This window comes from Poromitra crassiceps (assembly GCF_964638095.1).
Source record: "Poromitra crassiceps genome assembly, chromosome: 2".
In the NCBI taxonomy this organism is placed as follows: Eukaryota; Metazoa; Chordata; class Actinopteri; order Beryciformes; family Melamphaidae; genus Poromitra; species Poromitra crassiceps.
Genome location: NC_139624.1, coordinates 61,609,084 through 61,634,083, shown reverse-complemented (window position 1 = coordinate 61,634,083; position 25,000 = coordinate 61,609,084).

The window sequence follows — 25,000 nt, the reverse complement described above, 5'->3', positions numbered from 1 at the left end:
ATGTTAATGAAAACATTTCCTGCTGCTTCATATTAAAAGCTTTCCATTGACAAACTAATGGAAGGCTCTTTATTGTGAAGACCTTATAGGAAATGAAAAGTGTATCCACCATTTTACCTTCATGGTACAGTATAGGCTACAGCCCGCCACTTTTTGACAAGGGTGTCATCAGTTAGAGTCAAAATTGGACACTAACAACCCCAGACACCTGTGGAGAGGGCTCCATGCTGCCACAGACTTCAAAGAGGCGAAACGACAGAACCCCAGCACGTCACCCACCCTCCCGGATGAACTCAACGCGTTCTACGCTAGGTTCGACCCCTCTGCCAGAGCGCCTCCCCTCCTCCCCCCCTCCTCTCCCACCCCTCTCCTCCTCTCCTCCCCCCCATCACCCCCCCTCTCCCCTCCCCCCCACCATCACCCCCCCCTCTCTCCACCCCCCCACCACCCCTCCTCCTCCCCTCCCCCCCACCTCCCCCCCTCCTCTCCTCCCCCCCCTGCCACCTCTCTCCCCATCACCTCTCCCCCCCCCCCTGCCACCTCCCCCCCCATCACCCCTCCTCCTCCTCAGGGGTGCGTCTCCAGCCCCTTCTGGTACGACCTCTACACCCACGACTGCGTGGCGACTCAAACTTCGAACACCATCGTGAAGTTTGCAGACGACACACCCCCCAATCACCATCAACGGCACAGTGGTGGAAAGGGTGGACAGCTTCAAGTACCTGGGAGTCAACATCCACCAGGACCTGACTTGGGCCGGCCACACCGCCACTGTTGTCAAAAAGGCCCAACAGCGAATACACGGACTCAGGCGCCAGAAGAAATTTGGGCTAAGGCCAGAAATCCTTAGTGACTTCTACAGAGGCACCATTGAAAGCCTGCTGACTGGCTGCTTCACCACCTGGTACGGGAACTGTACCACCATGGACCGCAGGGCGCTACGGAGAGTGAGACGCGCGGCCCAGCACGTAACAGGACGTGAGTTGCCAGAACTGCATGAACTATATAAACAGCGGTGCCTCAGGAGGTCCCTGAAGATCATCAAAGATGAAGATCATCAAAGACTCTCCAGATCCTGTCCTCTTACCACCGGTGTCCCCCAGGGCTCAGTCCTGGGCCCCTTACTTTTCCTTCTCTATATCACATCTCTTGCCTATGTGATCTCTTCTCATGGCTTTTCTTATCACTGCTATGCTGATGACACCCAGCTTTTCCTTTCCTTCCCCCCCTCCGACACTCAAATCGAGGCTCGCATCTCTGCATGCCTCAAAGACATTGGCGACTGGATGTCTGCCCACCACCTCAAGCTCAACCTTGGTAAGACAGAGCTACTCTTCCTCCCAGGAAAAGACTGCCCTCTCGCAGATCTCTCCATCTCCATTGACAACACCACTGTACTTCCCTCCCAAACAGCTAAGAACCTTGGGGTGATCCTTGACAACCAGCTGTCTTGCTCTGCCAACATAGCTGCAACAGCACGCTCCTGTAGGTTCTCTCTCTACAACATCCGCAAAATCCGTCCCTTTCTCACAAGAGAAGCGACTCAACTCCTGGTCCAGTCTCTTGTCTCCTCCCGCCTGGACTACTGCAACGTGCTCCTGGCCGGCCTACCTGCCACCGACATCCGACCGCTTCAGCTCATTCAGAACGCTGCAGCCCGTCTGGTATTCAACCAACCCAAATTCTCTCACTTCACTCCCCTCTTCCAGGAGCTCCACTGGCTTCCCATCTCGGCCCGCATCAAATTCAAGACACTGGTACTGGCCTACAGGGCAGTACACCAGTCAGCTCCCCTGTACCTGCAATCCATGGTCAGGTTCCAAACCTCTCAGCGCTCCCTTCGCTCCTCTACCAGTGCAGGTCGCCTCGCCCCTCCTTCGCTACGGGGGCTCAAAAGTCGCTCATCCCGATCTCGACTCTTCTCGTCCCTGGCACCTCAATGGTGGAACGAGCTTCCACCTTCGGTCAGGACAGCTGAATCACTGCCGATCTTTCGGAAAAGACTAAAGACACACCTTTTCAGGCTCCATCTGGGCCCTTCTTGATCTAACTTCGTTCTCTCTCTTTCCTTATTAAAAAAAAAAAAAAAAACTAACCTAAACTTGTACCACTGTTCCTTCAGAAGTTGTAGTTATCATAGACTGTGCTCCATAGTTGATTGCTCTATTGCTGACAAAAAATGTGTTATTGTAAGTCGCTTTGGATAACAGCGTCTGCCAAATGACGTAATGTAATGTAATGTAATGTAAAGACACAAATCACCCCCACAACAGCCTGTTCTCCCTGTTACCCTCAGGGAGAAGATACAGGGTTCCAAAAGCACGCACAAATCGCTTGAGGAACAGTTTCTTCCCGCAGGCCACGAGACTCCTTAACATACACAAATAGTGTAGTAGCCGTACTGTACCGTACTGTAGCTGCTACCATTACGTATGTCTAATGTTTAATTGTATGTTTAACTCATTGAGTGCCAGCCACTTTTGGAGAACGGACGCTCCCAGTGCCAGAGTTTCAGAGCATTTTCAGTGATTTCTCGAGGCCCACAGAATATTGTGTGATATTACTATGTAAACACCGAACACGTACAAAGAACGATCAGACTCTCTTCCATCATCTGCAAAAAAAAGTTTATTGATCCCATTTTCCGTTCTTTAGTTATGAGCCGGAGAAGATAGGCTGTTTTGCCAAACCCGGACTGCAGGGAAAGGTTTGGCCCTTCGGCGTCGGGTGCTGCCTTTCTGGCGGCTAATCGTGTGAAGAAACTACGCAGACAGACAGAGGCAGAGAATCAGAATCAGAATCAGAATCAGAATCAGAAAGACTTTAATGATCCCCGGGGGGAAATTGGGACAAGTTACAGTAGCTCGCTCACAGAACACACATAGCATAAATAAAATAAAAATAAACCGTAGTAAATGCAATATTAAGCAATAAGCAGAAAAACACAACATAGCATAGAATAACTAGTAAATGCGATAGAAGCAAAAGCACAAAATAAGTAGAATGTCTAAGTAGCAAAATACCAATACGTAGAGTAAGTATAGTATACATTCCGTGTCAATTATCATTATTGCCTGTGACATATTGCACATATTGCACGTGATTTATATTAAGTCGGCTTGCCCTATACGTTACACGTGGCTCAGCCAGGCACAGTTAACCTATCGGCTGGCTCAGTCTCAGGGAGACTGAGCGTCTCCGAGGTGCTCTTTTAAGAGAGGCATTAAATAGACCAATGGCCACAGGCAGGAATGATTTCCTGTGCCTCTCCGTATTGCATCTAGGTGGAATCAGTCTCTCACTAAACGTGCTCCTGTGTTTGACTAGCACGTCGTGGAGTGGGTGCGAGTCATTGTTCATGATGGAGCGTAGCCTGGACAACGTTCTCTTCTCTGACACCGCAGTCAGAGAGCCCAGATCCAGCCCCACAATGTCCCTGGCCTTACGGATCAGTTTGTTGAGTCTGTTGGCATCTGCTGCCTTCAGCCTGCTGCCCCAGCACACAATAGCATACAGGAAGGCACTAGCCACTACCGACTCGTAGAACATCCTCAGCATGGTCCGGCAGACGTTGAAGGACCTCAGCCGTCTCAGGAAGTAGAGACGGCTTTGCCCCTTCTTGTAGAGTGCATCAGAGTTCTTAGCCCAGTCTAGTTTATTGTCAATGTACACTCCAAGGTACTTGTAATCCTCCACTATGTCAACACTGACCCCGTGGATTGAGACAGGGGTCACCGGAGCCTTGACCCTCCTCAGGTCCACCACCAGCTCCTTTGTCTTTGACACGTTGAGCTGCAGGTGGTTCAGCTCACACCAAGTGACAAAGTTGGCCACCACATCCCGATACTCATCATCGTCACCATCTTTGATACATCCCACTATCGCAGAGTCATCAGAGAACTTCTGAAGGTGGCAAGACTCTGTCTGGTAGGTGAAGTCCGTGGTGTAGATGGTGAAGAAGAAGGGAGAGAAGACCGTCCCCTGTGGTGCTCCCGTATTGCTGACCACTCTGTCTGACACACAGTTCTTCAGGCGCACATACTGTGGTCTGCCAGACAGGTAGTCCACAATCCAGGCCACCAGGGGGGCATCCACTCGCATCGCTGTCAGCTTCTCACCCAGTAGAGCCGGCCTGATGGTGTTGAAAGCACTGGAGAAGTCAAAGAACATGACTCTCACAGTGCTGGCCGGGTTGTCAAGGTGGGCGTAGGCGCGGTTGGTAAGGTAGATGACCGCATCCTCCACTCCCAGTCGGGGCTGGTAGGCGAACTGGAGGGGGTCAAGGGAAGGTTTGACCATAGGCCTGAGCTGCTCCAGGACGAGTTTCTCCAGGGTCTTCGTGATGTGGGACGTCAAAGCTACCGGCCTGTAGTCATTGGAGCCACTGGGTCTTGGCTTTTTCGGTACAGGAACTATACAGGACATTTTCCACATCACGGGGACCTTTTGGAGACTCAGGCTCTTGTTGAAGATCAGCTGTAGTACATCACACAGCTGGGGGGCACAGGCTTTGAGCACCATGGGACTGACGCCATCCGGGCCGGCTGCTTACCTTGTGTGTAGTCTCAACAGCTGATTCTTCACCTGGTCAGCTGTGATGGTCAGCGTGGGTGGGGGGGGGGGTGGCATCATCAGCTCTGAGGCCCATCGGGGGGGGGGAGGGGGGGTGTGACCTCGTCACTGGGAGACGGGGTATGGCCTGGAGGATGGGGGGGGGGGGGTGGGCCATCAGCCGGGGCCAGAGGGAGAGAGGGGGGGGGGGGAGAGCAGTGTGGCGGGGGCTGCTGTTTGTATACTGCAGTCAGGGGAGTCAGGGGAGGGGGCCCCCGGGCCAGCCGCATCAAATCTATTGAAAAATAGATTCAATTCGTTGGCCCGATCAACCCCCCCCTCCACCCCCCCACCCCCCGCTTGGTTAAAGCCAGTAATGGCTTTCACACCTCTCCACACTTCCCTCATGCTGTTTTGCTGGAGCTTTGCTTCAAGCTTCGACCTGTAGCATTCTTTAGCCACTTTAATGCTCGCTTTCAGCTCCCCCTGGATGGCTCGGATCCTATCTCTGTCCCCCGACCTAAACGCTCTTTTCTTGGCGTTAAGAATGGCCTTGATGTCTTTAGTAACCCAAGGTTTATTATTCGGGAAACATTTTATTTCCTTTGTGGGTATGTTGCAATCCACACAAAAGTTAATGTAGTCCGTAATGCACTCAGTGATCCCGTCGATATCTTCACCATGTGGGTCACAGAGTGCCTGCCAGTCTGTTGTCTCAAAACAGGCTCTAAGAGCCTCCGTTCCTTCCTCAGACCATACCCTCACTGTCCTAGAGGTCACAGGCAGTGTTTTCACCCTCGGGGTATATCTGGATCTGAGGGAGACTAGATTGTGGTCGGAGCGGCCAAGCGGGGGGAGGGGTGATGAGGAGTAAGCATCCTTCACGTTTGCATACATCAAGTCTATTGTTCTGTCGCCCCTAGTGCTACAGCTCACATACTGTCTGAAGTTAGGCAGTGTCTTTGTCATTGTCACGTGATTAAAATCCCCTGATATCAGTATCACTGCACTCGGATGCTTGGTCTGTAAACCAGCAATGGCGTTGTGGATATTGTCACACGCTGCTGTCGGATTAGCGGAAGGGGGGATATAGATTGCCACAACAATCACATGAGAATGCTCCCGTGGCAGATAATATGGCCGTAGACCTACAGCTAAAAGCTCAGTGTCCGGTGAGCACAAGCGTTCTTTAATGCTGATATGAGCCGGGTTACACCATCTGTTGTTTACTAGAATGGCCAGCCCACCTCCTTTCCTCTTACCGCACAGGGTGCTGTCCCGATCTGCTCGTATCGTTTGGAATCCGTCAATTGATGCATTAAAGTCCGGGATATCTTTGTTTAGCCAGGATTCCGTGAAGCACATTAAGCTGCACTCCCGAAATTCTCTTTGTGTCCTCGCCAGACCTGTTAGTTCCTCCATCTTATTCGCTAACGATCTTACGTTGCCCATAATCATAGAGGGGAGACTTGGCTTGAATCTCCTACGTTCCCTCCTTGCTTCGTTTTTTCTCTGCCTCGCTCTTCTGCCTCTTCCCCTCCTTCCACGCCGTGCGTTTCTTGTTAATTCCTCCGGAATCAGCGGCACCGATACCACCTCGCCGGCCGGCGAGCGTAGCGCCATCAGCTGTTCCCTGCTGTAAACAATAGCCCCATGTGTAGGCTCCAGCTGATGTCCCCATGCGAAACATTCCGCGAGCAGTAAACAGGTCAAAAATACGGTAAAAGTTCCTCTGAACCACATGGTTACTGACGGATACACTATTTACACAATATATACACACTTTAAGTGTTAGAAAAAGAGCGATCTTAATAATATAAATACAAAGAGCACGAAACGAGCGAGCTACTGCAACAAGCGACCTTTCCTGGTCGACGCCTGCGCACCTTTATGAGAGGAGCTCAGTTGTGTGCTCGGATTGACTGCGGTTCTCGCAGACAACGTCAGCTGCAGACAGAGCAATCTATATGGCTCTGGCTGCAGCATGCATCGGTTTCTCTTTGATCACGGCTTTTTCCTCCTGTTTTCGGGACCTTTCTGTAATCTGGAGAGCACTGTCGCCACCTACTGGGTCGGTAAAATAGGTTATAAACCTCCAATAGCTACAATATTTGTACAGGAGATGTTCGGGCATTGATCCACGTCCCACCGTCAAAAAACGCAATTGACGACAATCGTCGTCTTTGGCACTCTACGTTAGTATTCGAATTGACGACAACTGTCGTCATTGGCACTCAATGAGTTAATAAGGAATATGCTATTTGCACCTGTATGTCAAATACGCCGAATTTAAAACGCAGAGTTTAATTGTATGTTTAATAAGGAATATGCTATTTGCACCTGTATGTCAAATACGCCAAATTTAAAATGTTTAAGCACATCTAAAGTATGCACATGACATGTGCACCTACAGTATGTGCAGTGAATATGCCACTGTCTCTGACTTGTCTTATCACTATACTGCCTTATTGCTTGTTGTGTCTCTTGTTGTTTTTTTGCACTCATATGCCCTGCTATATTTGTACTATGTTGTAAACGGAGTCCACAGCACAAGAATTTCACACGTGATACTTGTACCATGGAGTGACAATAAAAATCTTGAATCTTGAATCTTGAGTTATAGACACATGTTCAAGCAGGTCGGCCTGTTATAAAAAGATGGAGATGCAAATCCCAGTCGACTTGGCCTGGCCCGGCCTGGCCTCCATGTGTATGGAAAAGAGGTATTCTTTCACCCTCTCCTCTCCTCCTCCATCAATCTCTGCTTTTTCCTATTTTCCCTGTCTCTTCCCCCTCCCTTCACTCTTCCTAGTATTCAATATTCAAATACAAATTAAAATGTCATTCATTGGCATGACTATCCATGACTAAACCGCAACCTGAGATCCTCTGGGAAGTCACTCCTGGCCATTCCTCCATCCAAACTTATAACTAAAGGTGACCGGGCCTTCTCTGTTCAGCCTCCTTGGTTACGGAATGACCTCCCAGAGGAGATCAGGGAAGCGACCACATTGACTTCTTTTAACTCATTGAGTGCCAGGCACTTTTGGAGAACGGACGCTCCCAGTGCCAGAGTTTCAGAGCGTTTTCAGTGATTTCTCGAGGCCCACAGAATATTGTGTGATATTACTATGTAAACACCGAACACGCACAAAGAACGATGAGACTCTCTTCTATCATCTGCAAAAAAAAGTTTATTGATACCATTTTCCGTTCTTTAGTTATGAGCCGGAGAAGATAGGTTGTTTTGAGCAAAAAGTTATTCCGCCTTTTGTGAAATGAAGCATTTCAAGCACATTCACTGAGTCTGAAGCTAATATTTTCTGATGTAGTGACGTGGTGTAGTTGTGTGGTGCCCTGCGTGCCCCACCCCCCTCTCCCCCCCTCAGCTGCAAACTCCTCCCCACACTAACACACAGCCTCACGCACCCAGTCTATTTTCGGAGCGCTCCGTTTTTGTGCGCCGGCTCCCAGCGCGACACGGAAATGCCAAACCGGACTGCAGGGAAAGGTTTGGCCCTTCGGCGTCGGGTGCTGCCTTTCTGGCGGCTAATCGTGTGGAGAAACTATGCAGACAGACAGACAGAGGCAGAGGAGCTCAGTTGTGGGCGCGGATTGACTGCTGTTCGCAGCCAACGTCAGCTGCAGACAGAGCAATCTATATGGCTCTGGCTGCAGCATGAGCGGTTTCTCTTTCATCACGGGGCTTTTTCCTGCTGTTTTCCGGACCTTTCTCTAATCTGGAGAGCACTGTCGCCACCTAATAAGTCCGTAAAATAGGTTATACACCTTCAATAGCTACAATATTTGTACAGGAGATGCAGGAGGCGTCTTTGGCACTCTACGTCACTATTTACTTTGACGTCGATCGACGTCCTTGGCACTCAATGAGTTAAGTCACTATTTTAGACTTGCTTTTTATTGATCTTATTGTGATTTTATTGTTTTATTCTCCTTTTTTTTTATTGTTACACTTTTACATGTATATTTTCTGTCTACCTAGTGTCTTTTAATTGTATGTAATTGTATGTATTGTCTGCCTTTTGCCTTTTTTAATCTGTATGTAAAGTGCTTTGTAACTTGTTTTGAAAAGCGCTATATAAAGAAAGGTATTATTATTATTATTCTCATATTGCCAAAGCAACCAATTGAATAATGATTAAAATAACTCCTCTCTCCTTCCCTCTTCCCTTCTCTCCTTTACATGATCTCCTCTATCATCTCCTCACCAGCTCAACATCTCCTCCTCCTCCTTTACATGATCTCCTCTATCACCTCCTCTCCTTTCAATCCTCCGCAGCTCAACATCTCCTCCTCCTCACCTCCCCCTGACCTTCTGTGATCTCCTCTATCACCTCCTCACCTCTCTCCTCCTTACCAGCTCAACATCTCCTCCTCCTCCTTTACATGATCTCCTCTATCACCTCCTCTCCTTTCGATCCTCACCAGCTCAACATCTCCTCCTCACCTCTTTCTGTCCTTCTCTCGTTACATGATCTTGTCTATCACCCCCTCTCCTCTCTCCTCCTCACCAGCTCAACATCTCCTCCTCCTTTACATGATCTCCTCTATCATCTCCTCTCCTCTCTCCTCCTCACCAACTCAACATTTCCTCTTCCTGACGTTCTGTGACCAATGCAAGGGTTAGGGTTAGGGTCAGAGGATTATATGGGGCTCTGCTGTGTGTGTGTGTGTGTGTGTGTGTGTGTGTGTGTGTGTGTGTGTGTGTGAGAGAGAGAGAAAGAGGGGGGGGGGGGGGGACATGTGGCATGCAAGGTCACATAATCCAGGAGCCTCCAGATACCGTTATTGACACACACGAAACACACGCACACGCACACCACACACGCACGCACGCACGCACGCACGCACGCACGCACGCACGCACGCACGCACGCACGCACGCACGCACGCACGCACGCACGCACACACACACACACACACACACACACACACACACACACACACACACACACACACACACACAGCAGAGCCCCATAGAATCCTCTGACCCTAACCCTAACCCTTGCATTGGTCACAGAGGGTCAGGAGGAGGAAATGTTGAGTTGGTGAGGAGGAGAGAGGAGAGGAGATGATAGAGGAGATCATCACACACCAAATGTTCTTGGTAAAAACATGCCCTGAATGTTCTGAATTCTATGTCCTTTTAAAATGTCTTACACATGACAGGAAACAGAAAAACACACACACACACACACACACCCGCGCGTGCACAAGCAAACACAGATATATTTCCAAGGTCGCATTTCAGGCATTCGGTATGAATCTCATACAAGTCCTCTACTCCTGTTTCTCTCTCTCTTTCTCTCTCTCTTGCTGTCTCTCTCTCCTCTGCGCGCCACTGCTCTCCTCCTCTTCCTCCTCTGCATTCCTCTCTATCCCTTGCTGCTCCCTTTCACACAAACATACACGCACACGCACGCACGCACGCACGCACGCACACACACACACACACACACACACACACACACACACACACACACACACACACACACACACACACACACACACACACACACACACACACACAGTCTCTCTAGAGATGTGTCCGTTGCTCTGACCTCTCTCTCCTGGGAGAACTGGCTGTCTGCCCAACTCTCTCCCCCTCTTTTCTCTGTGTATCTCTTCTTGCTTCTCTCTCTATATATATTTCTACTCTCCTCTCTCCTCTCTGTTGTATTTCTCCTTCACTCTTAGATCCTCTCATCTCTCCCTCCCTCCTCTTGTCTTCTATCATCCCTCTCTCCACTTCTCATGCCTTCATCACCTCTTCCCTCATCTCCTCTCCTACCCCCTCCGCTACTTCTCCTCTCCTCTCCTCTCTCTCTCTTTCTAGACTTCCAGGGTGTTGGCACAGCTCCAGGGCTCTGCCTGGAGCTTCAAGCCCAGCTCAGGCTGCCTCTCTCTGGGCACGGCGCCCACAGAGGGTGGGCAAGGCTGGAGGGAGAGCTGGAGGCGTGCATGTGTGTGTGTGCGTGTGTGTGTGTGTGTGTGTGTGTGTGTGTGTGTGTGTGTGTGTGTGTGTGTGTGTGTGTGTGTATGTGTGTGTGTGTGTGTGTGTGTGTGTGTGTGTGTGTGTGTGTGTGTGTGTGTGTGTGTGTGTGTGTGTGTGTGTGTGTGTGTGTGTGTGTGTGTGTGTGTGCATGCAGGATGGAGAGAGGGAGGGAGAGAGAACGAGAGAGAGGAAAAGAACAGATATACTGTATAGAAGGAAGGATATTTCTGCTGAGTCAGACTTTGCTAGTTACAGTATTATCACATTACTAGAGGCTGGTCTAGCTGTTCTGCTATTTGCCTTTTCCAACGGATTAATTAGATCCACATTACTGATGATTATTTATCAAATTTATCTCATTGTGTAAATATTTTGTGAAAGCACCAATATTGTCGCAGTATCGATATCGAGGTATTTGGTCAAAAATATTGTCATATTTTGATTTCGTCCATATCGCCCAGTCCTAGAGAGAGAGAGACAGACACAGAGAGAGAGAGAGGGAGAGGGAGAGGGAGAGGGAAAGACACACACACACACACACACACACACACACACACACACACACACACACACACACACACACACACACACACACACACACACACACACACACACACACACAGTGACAGCACACCTGTACCCAGCTGCATGTAGAGAGCAACAATTCCCCTGCTGGTCACTAATGGTATGGCCCTGCTGGAGGGGAAGCAAATGGTGGAGGGGGGGAGGAGTGTGTGTGGTGGTGGTGGTGGAGGAGGGAGGGTTGTGGACAGAGGGAGAGCGAGAGAGGGAGGGAGTGAGAGAGAGGGATACACACACACACACACACACACACCAGAGATTCACACCAGCATTTAAAATGTCACCTTTAACTGTTACCTCTTCTTTTACCTCTGCCTCTCCCTTCTAACCCATCACGGTCTCTCTCGTTCCATCCATCTTCTCTCTTTCATTTCTTCCCAGTCTCTCTCTTTCTCTTCTCCTCCTCCCTTCTCTCCACTTCTATCCCTCCATCTCCCCCTCTAACCTTTGCTCCCCCTCTTCTCTCTTCTCTCTCCTGTGTCCAGTATTGTCCCAGTGATGTAGCACCCTCTGTCTGTGCCTCCTGTCACTGCAAGCAGCAGCACATTTTAAACGTCAGACATTGCATCACAGCCACAAGACATTGAAGTGACTGAAACTGCATTCATATACAAGTTCAGGTTTTTAAGGAGTGGTTCAGACATCAAAAAGCACACCTCAGCATGTGCAAATGTTGCCAATGTGTAGATTACTTGACAAATGACATAAGCTACTGTCAATTCCATAATTTACTCTGAGGAAGAAATACTGAGACAGATACAGGTACAGAGATCAACAGATGTGGAAGTAGATAGTGTAAATGTTGAAAATGTATTTAGGAAACCAATTGCTTCAATCCTCAATAAGTAGAATGAAAGATTGCCCATCTGACACGTGACAAATGATTGCACCTTATCTTGAGACCTTTACTTACAAAATAATAAAAATGTGAGGATGTAACCCCCGAATAGAGAGCCAAAATCCCTCCCCTTCCGGTTGGGGCCTACACGCACCAGCGTCGGAAAAAATATGAATGGTGGTGAATGACGAGAGAGAATAATTTTTTTGATCCCGTTTGAATTGTGCCATGAGGTACATGATGTTTGTCAATTCAAAAAATCACTTTTGCAAGTCAAGAAAGTCACAGTTTGTTGTAAAACTGTTGCACTATCCACCTTATTTCTAGCTGCCATGATGCCTATGGGTGCTTCTTCCGGTATAATCCTCCCAGCCTTGTTGCTGACAGCTTGACACCCGTCTGTAATGTTTCAAAGCTGCAGGCGAACGGAGCAAATCACTAATCAGGTCCAGCTTGGAAAAAAAATCTCGTCGATAAATATCCCTTTAAGAGCGCAATGCATCATGTGTAATCGCCTACTGTGGCTAATGTTAGCGGCTAGCTAGCTATGTTACATGGCAGTAAAGCGTCACTGAATGACCAAATTGATATAACTTTTAACCATTTCGAGTAACACTGTTTCCATACGGATCACCAGCGTTAGTTTGTTGTTTATAACGTGGCTATATTTATCACGTTCTCTATCTATCTATCTCTGATACACTGAAAATACTGGGAGGCGGGCCATAGCGTCTCTGTCGATGATTTGATTTGACAGTTCTGGGCACTGGCGTTGGCGTTGGTCAATCCTGCCGTGTTCCACCCCCAAATCGATTGAGTTCTGTCGCAAAGCGAGTGGCTTCCAGGACGAACAGGCTCTCTGAGGCACACGCGCCAGTAACGTTATTTTAGAGCAGCGCAGTAAATACAATATTCCTGGAACGCGAGTTTAACGAAACAGTTACATGTCCTCTGCATTCTACATCAAATAAAGACATTACTGTTTGTTTGATTTGGTATGTTACATACTTATTGGCCAAGTTATGTTAGTTTATGGGCTAAGAATTCAGCCAGGGTACAAGGGAGTATAGCATATATGCATCTTGCCTGCAGAGTTTTCAAATCAAGTAGAATACCATTTTAGGAAATGGCAAGCTGCAACAATCAAGTCACGTTAAACCGGACCCTGTACCCATAATTATTTTACAGCGGGGCATTCACAATGAAAGAAGGACTTTCCGCACACTTAAATTTGCACTAAAATTCACATTTATTGTGAGCTTTCGGTCAGCAAGACCTTCATCAGAGCATCCGCGGGGCATTCAAAAATAAGGTGGATAAGTTATAAATCAGAAAGACTAGACACAACTGTCAGATAAGTGACGTCTCTCCTGAGAGGCCATGGTGGTGTTGGTGTGATTTATATTGTGCGAGACGAGAGATGTAGATGATTGAGCGGTTTCATACAAAACTAAAAGTTATGTTTCAGTTTTACAACAAACTGCGGCTTTCTTGACATGCAAAGTTCTTCTCTTTTAAAGGCCCATTCCGTATCTTCTGACTCTTATTACTGACACCGGTGGCCATTAGGGAGAATTGGAAGAATTGGAATCAACATTAGTCGAGCAGGAGCGGCAGCAGCAAATGTCATTTTGTGAAACCAGAAATCTAAATATTCAAGTAACGCGTATAGAACTCGACTCCCTCCTCAGAAGGAGAGCTGAATTTCTTATTCACAAAACTAGAAGAAATTATTACTTTAATGGACCCAGGCCGAGTCATCTCCTGGCTCAGAGACTGAGACATGACAACAGACACACTATTATTTCTACTATCGTCTCCAACCATTCAAATAACCCTATCACCAATCCTATAGATATAAATAATGAATTTCGTAACTTTTACTCTAGTCTGTATTCTTCAGAAGTTACTCTAGATCACGATAAATGTGAAACCTTTCTTAATAATGTGAACTTACCATCCTTAACTCAGGAGTCATCTGAACAGCTACAAGTTCCTATTTCCCTTGAGGAACTTAAGTTAGCTACGCAGGCCATGAAAAAGGGCAAATCACCTGGCTGGGATGGCATTCCTCCAGAATTCTATCTTGCCTTTTGGGATTCCCTGGGTCACCTCATGTTACAGATGATCTCCACTTCTATAGAACAGGGCTCTTTTAATAGGGATGCTAACTCTGCCATTTTGACTGTACATTTAAAACCTAAGAAAGACCCCTCCCTTTGCAGCAGCTACAGACCTCTTTCAATCTTGAATGCAGAAATCAAGATATATGCAAAGGTGTTAGCCATGAGACTTGAAAAACATATGACCAAACTTATACATCACGATCAAACCGGCTTCATTAAAACTAGACAAGCTGCAGATAATATACGTAGACTTTTACATGTGATACATTTCTCACAAGACACTCCTTCCCCTTGTGCAGTCCTCTCACTGGACGCCAAGCAGGCATTTGATCGTTTAGAATGGGAGTACTTATGGATGACCCTAGATAAATTTGGCTTGGGCACTAACTTCATTAGCATGATTAAAGTTCTCTATGCTAATCCTTCAGCTATGATTATCACAGGTAATATTTTCTCTTCTCCTTTCTCTATCTTCAAAGGGTCCCGTCAAGGCTGCGTACTTTCCTCATCATTATTTGCGCTTTCACTCGAACCTTTAGCTTTAGCAATAAAACAACACCCTATGATCTCCCCCATCACATTCTGTAACACTACACATCACATTTCTTTATTTGCAGATGATATTTTATTATACATAGACTATGCCACTACCTCCATACCATATGTTTTAGATATCTTCAAAGAATTTAGTGCTCTCTCAGGTTTTGAAATTAACTGGTCTAAGTCCTCCTTACTCCCACTTAACTCATCTCTTTGCCCTTCCACTTTACCTCCTCACATCCCAGTAGTCAAATCCTTTAAATACCTTGGGATAGAAATTTTCCCCTCTCTCTATATAACCACAACTAAAAATTACCAAGGTATTTTAAATAGAGTGGAGGCCGACTTAGAAAAACGAACTCTTCTCCCACTTTCTCCGCAAGCCCGCATTTCAGTTATTAAAATGGACATTTTACCTAGAATTAATTTCTTCTCCAATATGATACCCCTCTCACCTCCTAAAAACTACTGGGATAAGATTCACGCTCTCATTACAAAATTTATCTGGCGAGGGAAGCGCCCACGAATTAAATTGACTACTATACAACGTGACAGACAGGATGGAGGACTCGCCGTGCCCAACCTAAAGATGTATTTTTGGTCATATGTATTACGCCCATTATCAGTCTGGTTAGACCCCAACATTTCAGTCTCATGGCGAACAATAGAGGAAAAAATTGCTTCTCCACACCGTTTACAAGACCTAATCTACTCTAATTTACCTCTTAAACGCCACAAATCAATGGGCCCCATAATGTCTTTTCTTTTATCCACTTGGCATAAGGTAGAGAAAGCCACCCACTCTCATGTAAAATGGCATGAAAATAGTCCTATTTTTCATAACTCTGCTTTACTTTCTGGAGGTGTCTCGTTTACTTTTCCTCAGTGGAGTAGTAGGGGTATCCATGTATTGGCTGATGTCTGTAGTGATGAGGGTCTCAGATCATTTAACGATCTTCGAGTAACTTATGATTTACCCGGCTTTTCTTTCTTTTTATATCTGCAACTCAGATCTTCCATGCGTGCATATGGCGTCCCGTGGACCAGTCCCTTACGATCACATAATCTTCATACTATATTTAATATAGGTGTACACACTACTGGTTTGGTATCCAAACTGTATAACTTGTTACTGACTTCCTCCTCTGGTCATCTTGCTGTCCAAAAAGTGTGGGAGAGAGACCTGGGTCTCAATGAAGGAGAGGTGAACTGGTCCACCGTATGGGACAATATAGACAGCACGTCCAAAAATCCAAACCATAAACTAATTCACTTTAATTTCATACATAGACTTTATCTCACACCAAGAAAACGCAACCTCATGAAAATCATCTCCACCCCTGTCTGCCAAATGTGTAATCTCAACCTTGTCGGATCATTCATCCATATGTTCTGGGAGTGTCCTGGAGTTGTAATATTCTGGCAAAAAATATCCTCTACATTATCGGAACTGTTGGACGTGCCTGTCCCCTGCTGTCCTAAACTATTAATTTTGAATGACACATCACCTTTTGCTTTACCGTTTTATAAATCTCAGGTATTATTTACAGGTCTAACAGCTGCCAAGAAAATGCTCGCTCTAAGATGGAGTCCTCCACACATTCTCAACCATAAATCATGGCTTATGTCATTCCTGAACATTGTGCATATGGAACTATCAATAGCTCGAATGCACGGAGCTTGTGAAAAAACCTTACTAACATGGACCTCTACAGCAACTAACGTCAAACAGCTGTTGACCTGATCATTTTTGTTTAAATACTCATTTTCTTTAATTTCTTTGTTGAATGGTAACACAGTGTTCTCTGTTTCTTCTACAACCAACGTGGGGTGGGCGGGGTGGGTCCGGATCGCCACAGGGGTGGGAAAGGGAGGGGGGGGGGGGTTTGTTTTTGGTTGTTTTTGTATTTTTGTTTTTATTCCTATGCTCCCTGATCCCTCCGGGGTCATCTCAAAATATACTTGACATTGCACTGTTTTATGTAACAAAATCATGAATAAAAAATTGATAACAAAAAAAAAGAAAGACTAGACACAACTGTCAGATAAGTGACGTCTCTCCTGAGAGGCCATGGTGGTGTTGGTGTGATTTATATTGTGCGAGACGAGAGATGTAGATGATTGAGCGGTTTCATACAAAACTAAAAGTTATGTTTCAGTTTTACAACAAACTGCGGCTTTCTTGACATGCAAAGTTCTTCTCTTTTAAAGGCCCATTCCGTATCTTCTGACTCTTATTACTGACACCGGTGGCCATTAGGGTAACTGCAGGTAGCATGTGATCGAGCTGGCACGTGTGTACCGTACTCGCACGCACCCAGCAGCTGCCTGGCTAAAACAATGACAGCAGAGGTGGTGTTGGTTGCTTTGTAACATTAACATTGTAACAGCCCTCAGAGTTTCTTACCTCCCATGCACTTTTTTTTTTTTTTTATCTCTTTCTTGTGAAAGATGTATAATTGTGTATATGAATATTCATACCTTGTGCAAACTAATAAACTAAACTAAAGTAATAAACTAAACATTAGCTGATAAAAGTCACTTGAAAACGGCAACCTGGACTATTTATCGGCCAGATCAGCCTCGAGACGGCCGGAAAGGATCCTGGACAAATTAGTGGACATTATTGTGGGATGTTTGGTCATGTTTTGGCTTGCATTGGCTGCGGGGAAGTGGATACTAACGTTAGCATGAGCCAGGAGCTAACTGCCTGCTTCCACTATAGTATAGACTGTATAGGGCCTATACAGCCTACAGTATGCCTGGCTGAAGTGGATACTAACATTAGCATGAGCCAGGAGCTAACTGCCTGGAGCATTGCCAGACGTACGATAATTATCGTATTTGTACGATAATTTCGACCTCTGTACGATGTACGATCAATAATCCCCAAATCCCCCAAATGTACGATAATTTCATCATTTTGTGACACTCAGTCGAATCCTACGTCTATCACTCTATCTGTTTATACATCTCTTCACACAACGTCTTTGCAGCCAATACGTGGCTTGAACGTGAGGCACATGATGTGAATGTGAGTCATGATTGGTTGGGAGGGAGAAGGAAACCCGGCACGGCCGCGCACAACCTGAAAACCATAAACACAGACAGTCACAGTAGGTGTGCGTCACAGAGCAGAATGCGGGAAGATACGGGGCGAGTCTTGGAAACTATCAAATAAAACATAAAGGAAACAAGTGGTGCCGACCAGGAGGAACGTGACGACAGGGGAGAGCCGGGAGGGGAGCCGCCTGGACAGCCAAAAAGTAAGCACAGAAAACAAATGTACCCTGACTGAATGGGAAAGCGACACTTTATTCACTGGCTGGTTCAAAGCTGTTGCAGGGTGTAACTCTAAAGCTTTTTGTCGTTGTTGCAACGCAGGCTGAGATCACAGTGTTGAAAAATCATGCCAAGTCCAACTAGAACGACCGCAACGCGGACTTATGCCTCCGCCATTAGTTCATTCTTGAGTCCAAGTGGATGTTGGAGCCAAATTGGAAGAAATTGCATCAAGGCGTTTCTGTGCAGAATTGGATATTTGAGCCAAATGTGAAGAAATTTAGTCAATGTGTTACTGAGATATGGCGTTACTGAGCTTGAAAATGGCATTTGTTAGGTCATTGTGACCTTGACCTTTGACCTTTGATAACCAAAATGGAATCAGTTCATCCTTGAGCCTAAGTGAATGTTTAAGGCGAATCTGATGAAATTCCGTCCAGGCGTTCCTCAGATATCGCGTTAACAAGCTTGAAAATAATAATAATAATAATAATACATCGGATTTATATAGCGCTTTTCCAAATGCTCAAAGACGCTTCACAATACAAAACAATATAATACCATAACTTAAGAAAAGAGAAGAAAATAAATAAAGAAAATAAATAAAAGGTGAGAGAGGGAGGAGTTCATGGGTTGAAAGCAAGGGTGAAAAGGTGGGTTTTGAGGGCGTGTTTAAATGATGACAGAGTGTCTGCTTGACGGATATGGCTGGGGAGGGCGTTCCAGAGGGTGGGGGCAGCTGCAGCGAAGGCCCTGTCGCCCCAGGTCCGGAGCTTCGTTCTGGTGGTTTGGAGAAGGTTAGCATCTGCGGACCTGAGGCGACGGGTAGGCTTATGGAGGTGAAGGAGATCAGAGAGATAGGAGGGGGCCAGGTTGTTGAGGGCTTTGAAGGTGATGAGTAATAATTTGAATTGAATCCTGTACGTGATGGGGAGCCAGTGGAGATCGTGGAGGATGGGGGTGATGTGGTCGGAGCGGCGGGTGGAGGTGAGCATGCGGGCAGCGGAGTTTTGGACGTATTGGAGTTTTTTGAGGGTTTTGGTGGGTGTGCCGTATAGAATGCTGTTGCAGTAGTCCAGTCGGGATGTGATGAAAGCGTGAGTCAGTGTTTCGGCAGCAGAGAAGGATAGTGAGGGGCGTAGACGGGCAATGTTCCTGAGGTGAAAGAAGGCGGATTTGGTGATCTGGTTGACATGCGGGATGAAGGAGAGGGTGGGGTCGAGAATGATTCCAAGGTTGCGGACGTGGGTGGAGGGGGTGACAGTGGAGCCGTCAATGTTGACAGAGAAATCCTGGGTGGAGCGGGTGAGGGAATTTGGGCCAATGATAATGATTTCGGATTTGTCACAGTTGAGTTTCAGAAAGTTGTTTTGCATCCAGATTTTAATGTCAGAGAGGCAGGTGATGAGGGTGGAGTGGGTGGCGGCAGTGATGGTCTTGGTGGAAAGGTAGAGCTGTGTGTCATCTGCGTAACAGTGGAATTGGAGGCCATGTTTACGGAGGATGTGCCCAAGTGGTAGGATGTAGAGGATAAATAGTAGGGGACCAAGTACTGAACCCTGGGGGACACCGTGGGGGACTGGGGCAGTGGGGGATTTGGAGTTATTGGTGAAGATGAATTGGTGTCTGTCGGAGAGGTATGATTTGAACCAGGAGAGGGCAGTGTCGGTGATTCCAATGGTGGACTGGAGGCGAGAGATGAGGATGGAGTGGTTAATGGTGTCGAAGGCGGCGCTGAGGTCAAGGAGGATGAGGATGGAGAGGGAACCAGAGTCAGCGGAAAGTAGTATGTCATTGGTGACCTTTAATAGAGCGGTTTCTGTGCTGTGTTTTGTGCGAAAGCCGGATTGAAAGGGTTCGTACAGGTTATTGGTTTCAAGGTGGGATGACAACTGGGAAGCAACGGCTCGTTCCAAAATTTTTGACAGAAAGGGGAGGTTGGAGATGGGGCGGAAGTTGTTGAGATTGTCAGGGTTTAGTCCAGGTTTTTTAAGCAGTGGTGTAATGGCAGCGAGTTTCAGGGCGGGGGGTACAAAGCCAGTGGACAGAGAGGAGTTTATGACTGTAGTGATCAGAGGAGAGAGTGAGGGGAGGCAAGCCTTGACTAGGGAGGAGGGGATGGGGTCCAGGATGCAGGTTGTTGATTTCATGCCAGTCATGATGGTGGTTAGGTCGGATGCTGTGATTTCAGAGAAGGATGAGAGCGGGGGGTTTGGAGGCGGGGGGAGGTCGGGTTCCGGATCAGAGACAATGGAGGTGGAGGATTTGGCCAGTTGATTGTGAATGGTGTCGATTTTGGTTTGAAAGTGCGAGAGAAATGAGTTGCATTGACTGACGGTAAATGAGTTGGAGATGGTGTCCATGGGTTTGAGGAGTTTGCTTATGGTGGAAAAAAGTGTCCTTGGGTTGTTGCTGCCAGATTGTATGACGGAGGAATAGTGGGAGGAGCGTGCGTTATTGAGAGCTTCCTTGTAGTGCTGTTGGTGGATTTTGAAGAGATCTTTATGTACAGTGAGACCGGTTTTGTGGGCAAGGCGTTCAAGTTGGCGGCCCTTGGATTTGAGCTGATGGAGATGGTCGGTGTACCAGGGGGCGGAGTGAATGAAGGAGACAGATTTGTTTTTTGGGGGAGCGAGTTGATTGAGACAGGAGGTGAGGGTGTGGTTGTATGTGTTAACCAGTTCAGTGGGGCAGAAATTCTGGATGAGGGCGGGGTCAGGGAGAGTGTCGGCCAATAGGGAGGAAAGGGAGGGGGGGTGAATATTTTTAAGGTTACGGAAGGTTATGGAGCGCTTCTGTTTCATGAGGGGGGTGGGAATGAGAATGTCCAGGGTGATGGCTAGATGGTCAGAGATGGTGAGGTCATGGCTGGTTAGATTGTTGATGGGGAGGCCGGAGGTGCAGATCAGATCCAGAGTGTGTCCTTTGTTGTGGGTAGGAAAATCTACATGTTGGGTGATGTTGAAAAAGTTGAGAATGTCCAGGAGTTCAATAGCTGGTTTGGAGGCAGTCGAGTCAATATGAATGTTAAAGTCACCAAGTAATAAAATGGATGGAGAGATGGCACAGAGTTGTGTGAGAAATTCAGACAGTTCAGAGGGAAAGGCAGGGTTTGGTTTGGGGGGGCGGTAAATGACTGCAGTAACCAGGGGTTTAGAACCAGACAGTTTAAAGACAAGGTGTTCAAATGAGGAGACGGCCGGGATGGTTATTGCAGTTGTTTTGATGTTTTGCCGATGAATTATTGCAATACCACCACCAAGCTTGTGGAGGCGTGGTTTGTCCATGTAGGTGTATCCGGGGGGTGAGGTCTGGTTCAGGGAGAAATATTCTTGAGGTTTTTGCCATGTTTCAGTAATGCACAGGAAGTCCAGATTATTGTCAATTATGAATTCATTTACAATGAGGGCTTTGTTATTGATGGACCGGGCGTTAAACAGAGCAACTTTCAGAAGTGGTTGAGTTTGAGTGGGCTGTGGTGCTTTGGCCAGGGGGCGGAGGTTCAAAGCATTCACATGTGGGTTGTACTGATGACGCGTCGTGTTGTTGTGGTGACGGAATGAGGAAGTGCGGGAGCTGTTGTCGGACCACAGAGATGGGATGTTGTTGGTAGCGGTGAAATTATGAATAAACTTGCGACGGGAGCCTCTATGGATGTAACGGTGGCGACGGAGAAGTCCAAGGTTATTTATTGATGAAATGAATTCCATGGGCGGAGGCGTTTGGTGGTTCAGGCGGAGGAGTTGCATGCTTGAGTAGCGTAACGTCATGTCCGAAACAGAACTGGAACTGATGGAGGTGGATAATGGCTGAGACAGACGGATTGGCAGCAGATGAAACAAGATGAACCACAGCATGACAGATGGAGAAAATGAGCCGGCCTAGGCCCACGTTGGAAGCTGAGGGGAGCTACTTTGGCTCAAGGTGGAAGGCAGCGGTCCTAGCCAGCGAGGGGCTAACCGCACCGGGCCAGGTGGAGGCCTGTCCGGGGTCTGCCTTCGGCGGTGCTGGGGGGCAGCGGTCCTAGCCAGCGAGGGCTAACCGCACCGACACAGGTGGTGGCCTGTCCGGGGTCTACCCTCACCAGCTTACGATGGTAGATGAAGTCCGTCAGACACAGGTGAGTGCCTGAACAGTTAAGTTGTAACGTAACGTTAGCCAGAAGTTTGTGTTGAGAGTCCGGGTACAGTAGAAGAGAGTAATCCGTTGCGGCCTTGTGGGAAACCAATTGTTAAGGCAGATCGAGAGGCAATGTTTTAACTCTGAATCAAATCAAAACCAATCAAAATGAAAACAGAGAAAACGAATAAACTAATCCAAATTTTGGAGGGAGAAGCGGCAGCCAAACGCGCCAGCGTCCTCTCCTCTCCGTGTGTTGTCCAACAAAATGGCGTTCGAGAGGTCACAGTGACCTTGACCTTTGACCTTTGACCACCAAAATCTAATCAGATCATCCTTGAGCCTAAGTGAATGTTTAAGGTGAATCTGATTAAATTCCGTCCAGGCGTTCCTCAGATATGGCGTTAACAAGCTTGAAAATGGTGTTCGAGAGGTCACAGTGACCTTGACCTTTGACCTTTGACCACCAAAATCTAATCAGATCATCCTTGAGCCTAAGTGAATGTTTCAGGCGAATCTGATGAAATTCCGTCCAGGCGTTCCTCAGATATCGCGTTAACAATCTTGAAAATGGCGTTCGAGAGGTCACAGTGACCTTGACCTTTGACCTTTGACCACCAAAATCTAATCAGATCATCCTTGAGCCTAAGTGAATGTTTAAGGCGAATCTGATGAAATTCCGTCCAGGCGTTCCTCAGATATCGCGTTAACAAGCTTGAAAATGGCGTTGGAGAGGTCACAGTGACCTTGACCTTTGACCTTTGACCACCAAAATCTAATCAGATCATCCTTGAGCCTAAGTGAATGTTTAAGGCGAATCTGATGAAATTCCGTCCAGGCGTTCCTCAGATATCGCGTTAACAAGCTTGAAAATGGCGTTCGAGAGGTCACAGTGACCTTGACCTTTGACCTTTGACCACCAAAATCTAATCAGATCATCCTTGAGCCTAAGTGAATGTTTAAGGCGAATCTGATGAAATTCCGTCCAGGCGTTCCTCAGATATCGCGTTAACAAGCTTGAAAATGGCGTTCGAGAGGTCACAGTGACCTTGACCTTTGACCTTTGACCACCAAAATCTAATCAGATCATCCTTGAGCCTAAGTGAATGTTTAAGGCGAATCTGATGAAATTCCATCAAGGCGTTCCTCAGATATGGCGTTAAGAAAAACATCCGTACGGACGGACATCCGTACGGACGGACATCCGTACGGACGGACATCCGTACGGACGGACATCCGTACGGACGGCCGGCCGTACGTACGTACGTACGGACAACCCGGATCCATAATGCCTTCGGCCTGGCTTCGCCGGCGGAGGGCATAAAAAGCAGCCGGGGGGGGGGACGTACGATAATTTCACTCCAAAAACTATAATTTTGTCCCTCTAGTACGATAATTCAACATTTGCCATCTGGCAACACTGACTGCCTGCTTCCACTATAGCAGTGGTTCCCAACCTTTTCCAACTCAGGGCCCACTTTTATGTCTCAAAAATGTTCGCGGCCCACCTCCGACCCCATAAATACAAAGGCCATATAATGCGTTCTCAGAGCACTTTTTTATTGAAAATTGAACATAAAGGACTGAACTGAATACAGGAGAAACATGTTGGAAGCTCCACAGTCACTAACACAGCACCTGTAACATGTTGCAACACCTTCAGTATTACAGTTTTCAAGGAGCTGTCCACACACACACACACACACACATACACACGCACACGCACACACACACACACACACACACACACAGACACACACACACACACACACACACACACACACACACACACACACCAATCATTCAAGGAGCTGTCCATCAGCACCACACAGATGTCAGAAATGACAAGCAAGGGGCTGTCTGTAACAGGCTAATTAACAAATGATTAATAAATAACGGTATCCTTCAACAATGGAAAAATGCATTCTCATAACAATTTGACATCCAATATCAGATCCAAACAAAATCCAAATATCAGAAGAAAGCCCATTAAATCGATAGGGTTACAAATAAACACAAACCCAATATAAAGATGATGTAAAGATGAAACTTCAATTCAAGCAAAAGCAATAACATCAAAGAAACAAAAATCTGAAAAACATTCAGAAAAATTTTGAAAAAAAAAAAAAAAAAAATGATTTTTTTTTTTTCAAAAATCATACTTTTTTGGAAATGATTTGGCGGCCCACTTGCAATACCTTCGCGGCCCACCAGGGGGCCGCGGCCCACAGGTTGGGAATCACTGCACTATAGTATAGACTGTATAGGCCTGTACAGCCTACAGTATGCCTGGCTGATGTGAGCTGGACGCAACCAAATGGAACAGGGACTTGATCTCTTACTGCAGTCAAACAAAGTTCCATAAGCCTAACGGTAGTAACGTTAGGCATATTTATTTATATATTTATATTTATATATATATTTATATTAGGGCTGTCAGCGTTAACGCGTTAATCGCGCGTTAACTATCGTTCCTATTAACGCCACTAATTTTTTTAACGCGCGATTAACGCATGCACGTTCTGTGATGTTTGAGCCTTGGTCCGTGCCGTAGTTTTGGAAATCAGGAAGCATTAACGTTGATATCAAGCAGAAACAAAGCTCCGTGAGCAGAAAGGAGGAATAAAATGGGTATATTGGCAAGTTCAGCTTCAAATTAAGAAAGATGTCCTGCATTTTGGGTGAGAGAGAGAGGGAGCGCGTCAGCTCTCCCCGTCTGTCTCGTCTCACCGTGGCAGAGAGAGTGAGAGACAGACAGACGGAGAACGGGGGGGGGGGGGGGGGGGGGGGAGACAGAGAGGCAGAGAGAGAGGCAGAGAAAGCGAGCGAGACAGACAGACAGGCAGTGAGAGAGGGACCGACGGAGAACGGGAACGCGAGAGAGAGAGATACCGAGAGAGAAAGAGAGAGGGGGGAGAGAGCATGCACGCAGCTTCTCCTGTCTGT